At 33.5% G+C, this 5,380-nt stretch overlaps 1 long non-coding RNA gene across 1 annotated transcript; it reads right to left on the bottom strand.

Moving 5' to 3' along the window:
* Positions 1 to 2,871: 2,871 nt before the first annotated feature.
* LOC135151654 (uncharacterized) lies at positions 2,872 to 5,155 on the bottom strand. Its single transcript, XR_010290474.1, has 4 exons — positions 4,918 to 5,155; positions 4,789 to 4,831; positions 4,619 to 4,662; positions 2,872 to 3,312 (listed from the first exon to the last, which is right to left on the bottom strand). It is a non-coding gene; the product is annotated as an uncharacterized LOC135151654 (long non-coding RNA).
* Positions 5,156 to 5,380: the final 225 nt, after the last annotated feature.

Genomic DNA, 5,380 nt, shown 5'->3' with positions numbered 1-5,380 from the left:
ACTTGTAGCTTCGTTCCAGACTCGTTTGAAGTTGGAAACAACTTGTACCTTCATTTTCCGTTGTTTGAAATTCGAATCAACATGTAGTTTCATTCTTGACTCGTTTGAGCCCGGAAACAACTTCTAGCTTCATTATTGACTAGATTGAAGTTGGAAATAACTTGTAGCTTCATTCCAGATTCGTTTAAAGTTGAAAACAACTTGTAGCTTCATTTTCGGTTGTTTGAAATTGGAATCAACTTGTAGTTTCATTCTTGACTCGTTTGAGCCCGGAAACCACTTGTAGCTTCATTATTGACTAGATTGAAGTTGGAAATAACTTGTAGCTTCGTTCCAGACTCATTTGAAGTTGAAAACAACTTGTAGCTTCATTTTTGGTTGTTTGAAATTGGAATCAGCTTGTAGTTTCATTCTTGACTCGTTTGAGTCTGGAAACAACTTGTATCTTCATTATTGACTCGATTGAAGTTGTAAACAACTTGTAGATTCATTCCAGACTCTTTTGAAGCTGAAAACAACTTGTAGCTTTATTATTGACTAGATTGAAGTTGGAAATAACCTATAGCTTCGTTCCAGACTCGTTTGAAGTTGAAAACAACTTGTAGCTTCATTTTCGGTTGTTTGAAATTGGAATCAACTTGTAGTTTCATTCTTGACTCGTTTAAAGTTGAAAACAACTTGTAGCGTCATTCCACAGTCGTTTGAAGTTGAAAACAACTTGTAGCTTCTTTTTCGGTTGTTTGAAATTGGAATCAACTTGTAGTTTCATTCTTGACTCGTTTGAGCCCGGAAACAACTTGTAGCTTCATTATTGACTAATTTGAAGTTGGATACAACTTGTAGCTTCATTCCAGGCTCGTTTGAAGTTGAAAACAACTTGTAACTTCATTTTCGGTTGTTTGGAATTGGAATCAACTTGTAGTTTTATTCTTCACTCGTTTGAGTCCAGAAACAACTTCTAGCTTCATTATTGACTAGATTGCAGTTGGAAACAACTTGTAGCTTAATTCCAGACTCGTTTGAAGTTGAAATCAACTTGTAGCTTCATTTTCGGTTGTTTGAAATTGGAATCAACTTGTAGTTTCATTCTTGACTCGTTTAAAATTGAAAACAACTTGTAGCTTCATTCCAGTCTCGTTTGAAGTTAAAAACAACTTGTACCTTTATTTTCGGTTGTTTGAAATTGGAATCAACTTGTAGTTTCATTCTTGACTCGTTTGAGCCCGGAAACAGCTTGTAGCTTCATTATTGACTAGATTGAAGTTGTAAACAACTTGTAGCTTCATTCCACACTCGTTTCAAGTTGAAAACAACTTGTATCTTCATTTTCGGTTGTTTGAAATTGGAATCAACTTGTAGGTTCATTCTTGACTCGTTTGAGCTCGGAATCAACTTGTAGCTTCATTATTGGCTAGATTGAAGTTGGAAACAACTTGAAACTTCATTCCAGTCTCGTATGAAGTTGAAAACAACTTGTAGCTTCATTTTCGGTTGTTTGAAATTGGAATCAACTTGTAGTTTCATTCTTGGCTCGTTTCAGCCCGGAAACAACTTGTAGCTTTATTATTGACTAGATTGAAGTTGGAAACAACTTGAAGCTTCATTCCAGACTCATTTGAAGTGGAAAACAACTTGTAGCTTCATTTTTGGTTGTTTGAAATTGGAATCAGCTTGTAGTTTCATTCTTGACTCGTTTGAGCCCGGAAACAACTTGTACCTTCATTATTGACTCGATTGAAGTTGTAAACAACTTGTAGATTCATTCCAGACTCGTTTGAAGCTGAAAACAACTTGTAGCTTTATTATTTACTAGATTTAAGTTGGAAATAACTTGTAGCTTCGTTCCAGATTCGTTTAAAGTTGAAAACAACTTGTAGCTTCATTTTCAGTTGTTTGAAATTGGAATCAACTTGTAGTTTCATTCTTGACTCGTTTGAGCCCGGAAACCACTTGTAGCTTCATTATTGACTAGATTGAAGTTGGAAATAACTTGTAGCTTCGTTCCAGACTCATTTGAAGTTGAAAACAACTTGTAGCTTCATTTTTGGTTGTTTGAAATTGGAATCAGCTTGTAGTTTCATTCTTGACTCGTTTGAGTCTGGAAACAACTTGTATCTTCATTATTGACTCGATTGAAGTTGTAAACAACTTGTAGATTCATTCCAGACTCTTTTGAAGCTGAAAACAACTTGTAGCTTTATTATTGACTAGATTGAAGTTGGAAATAACCTATAGCTTCGTTCCAGACTCGTTTGAAGTTGAAAACAGCTTGTAGCTTCATTTTCGGTTGTTTGAAATTGGAATCAACTTGTAGTTTCATTCTTGACTCGTTTAAAGTTGAAAACAACTTGTAGCGTCATTCCACAGTCGTTTGAAGTTGAAAACAACTTGTAGCGTCATTTTCGGTTGTTTGAAATTGGAATCAACTTGTAGTTTCATTCTTGACTCGTTTGAGCCCGGAAACAACTTGTAGCTTCATTATTGACTAATTTGAAGTTGGATACAACTTGTAGCTTCATTCCAGGCTCGTTTCACTACACCATAAAATGCCTTCTCTAACATTAAATTTTTGTTGCAGAAGGGGGTCAATATGTTACTAAAGGCTCATAAAAAGGCTAAGGCAACATTTATTTTGTGATAGGATTTTCGCCGTTGCCCTAGGGGGTCTAAGGCAACATTTCGTTTGCCTAAAGCAACAACAAATATATGTTAGCAAAGAGTGTTTAAGCCAACATTTTATTTTTCTACTACAACAAAAAAAAATGTTACCTTAGAGTAGTTTTATTTTTTAAAAATAGTGGGTCCCACTGTGAGACCCACCAGGCTACTAGGTGGCAATGTAGGCCAGCTAAATTAGCAATATTTCTTCCTATACTGCAACAATTTTTTGAATACAGGTTTTGCAACATTTTATCCAAAAAAAAATTCATTTCTACTGTTAATATACAATACTTCCCAAACCATTTAAACAAACCATTGGAAGCATACAAAAACCAACATCAAATATAATTTAAACCAACATCAAATCTACAGCTAATCTGACATATCCAGAATTGAGCAACTATTAATAAACCAATATGAATTCCTTAATGAAATTGTCACCAAAAGCTCTGGATAATGCTAATCCTGGACTTCCCGCGCGATATCTCTCCAGTAGTTGCTAAAATACTTTCTAACCATCACTAGAGGTAGGTAGAGGTAGGTTGTGTTTACAGTCAATAGTAAGTTGAACTAGCTCCAAGTTACCATTACTAGAGGTGACTGCAAAACTGCACGGGACTCACCAACGTTTGATATGATCAAGACATCGCCCTGAAAAGAATCATAATGGAATCTTAATACAATAGCACTATGGTAGGATATAATTTGCTAGATAAGGTAGACCTGGAATGAAGATTCAATATGATATTCTCTTTTTCGGCAAGAATATCTTCAGTGTCATTAATCTATGAAATTGCAATCATATACACATCTACAGAATGTACAAACATAGTCATTTGTTCCATAGATTCACTAATTTGTCATGCTCTCTACACTAAAGCATAATGAACAAACTGGAACATGTCAACAGAATATATCAAGTCTAATAGTTTCCCAACCTTAGGTTCTCTTGAGTGAGGTCAACATGAATAATCTGCAACAAATGAACTACCTATTTAATACACTACACTCTTGTCGAACTTGTTTGATGATCATGGTGGAAACTTGAAGTAATATATTGTTGGTTGTGAGTTATCTGGAAACAGAATCAACTAGCATCTGAGCTACTAAAAACTTTTAAGGAACCCAAATAGCTAACAAAAATTTATACACTACAACAGAGTGCACACCTTTCACCTTGCAAATCGAACTATTAAACTACTCTTCACATTCAACCATCATATTATTTGAAGGAACTGAAATAATTGGAAACCTTCAGAAAAAATAATAATTATATAAAAAACTGATTGTTGTTTACAGTTGATCTGACATTGACTCGATATAATGACATCATTTCTTCACAAAATGGAACTAAAACGTCAACTACAAACCAAGATACCTAAATGGACAAGAAAGAAGAATATACTCATTAATACATTTAAAAACAGAGCATAACAACACAATTAAAAATCAATACATATTTTTTCTTGTGAAAATATTTAACCAATTACTTAAAAATAGAGCATAACAACACATTTAAAAACAGAGCATAACAGCACAATTAAAAATACATACTTTGAAATCAAAAAATTAGTTTGAAATAGTAAAATAAAAGTAAAACACAGATAGCAAGGATGTATTAGGGCATCAATATATACTGTAAATTCTCCCAAGCCTTATCTATAAATTGTCCTCCAAGCTCGACATTTGGGGCCTTCCAACCTCTATAAGCATCACCTCGAGTTGGGCATCAAAAAAACCACATGTTTTCTGTCCACATAAAATCAAATATATCCAAAACTCTGAAACATGTATCCACAAAAAATTGAAAATCAAAGGCTCTAAAACTAAAAATACTACATCCATCCACTCAAAATTGAAATATACTGAAACCCATTAAAATTACTACATGTAAAACAACCCAAATCAAAGCAAACTAAACTAAAGATGCTTTAAAAAAGCAAAACTTAGAATATACCTAAATTCAAAGCCTTGGAATTCAAATCCCAAGCCAATGAAGCCCTGAAATCAAATATAGAGATCGATTAGATGGAGTTTAAGGGAAGAAATCTAAGTAATTCGCCTCAAAATAAAGAACCCCAAATAAAGCCCTAATTTAAAGACCAAAAGCTTTCATAAAAGAATTACACAGAGCTCCAAGCATTTTAGGAGTTCGATTCAACATAGGCTCCTGAAAATATACACACAAATACACATATAAAACATCCTCGCACATCATTAAGTCAGAAAATGAGAGAGGGGAAGATCAAGAAGTACCCAGATTAACTCTCAAATCGAGAGATAAAACTAGTTTAAGAGAAAGCTAAATCGAGTGCCGAAGCTCCGATCCCATTTCGATCAGTAAAATAGACTGAAATCCTAGACTAATTAGTTTGACAGAGAACGAGAAAAAAGCGAGAGAGAGATAATGCAGAGCGACTGGAACCAAAGAGAGACAGAGAGACTGAGAAAGGGGGTGTGAATCAAGTTTTGAGTCAAAGTGCCCAAAAAATTAAGCGGCTAGTATTGCCGCTTCTTCAAAATATATCAAGCACTATTTTTCATTTTTATTTTAATAATATATATATTTTTAAAAATAAAAAAATTATTTATAATATAACAAAATATTTCTTTACTAAATAATTTGAATTAAAAAAAAATCATGATCATATGATACGATTATTTAAACTTCGGCACTATTTATTGAAATAAAAATCATTTCTATATGAAAATTTAAAAT

The sequence above is a fragment of the Daucus carota genome, chromosome 3 (assembly GCF_001625215.2).
Source record: "Daucus carota subsp. sativus chromosome 3, DH1 v3.0, whole genome shotgun sequence".
NCBI lineage: Eukaryota > Viridiplantae > Streptophyta > Magnoliopsida > Apiales > Apiaceae > Daucus > Daucus carota.
Note: the sequence above shows the minus strand (reverse complement) of the source record. Positions and strands in the feature narration are given on the sequence as shown.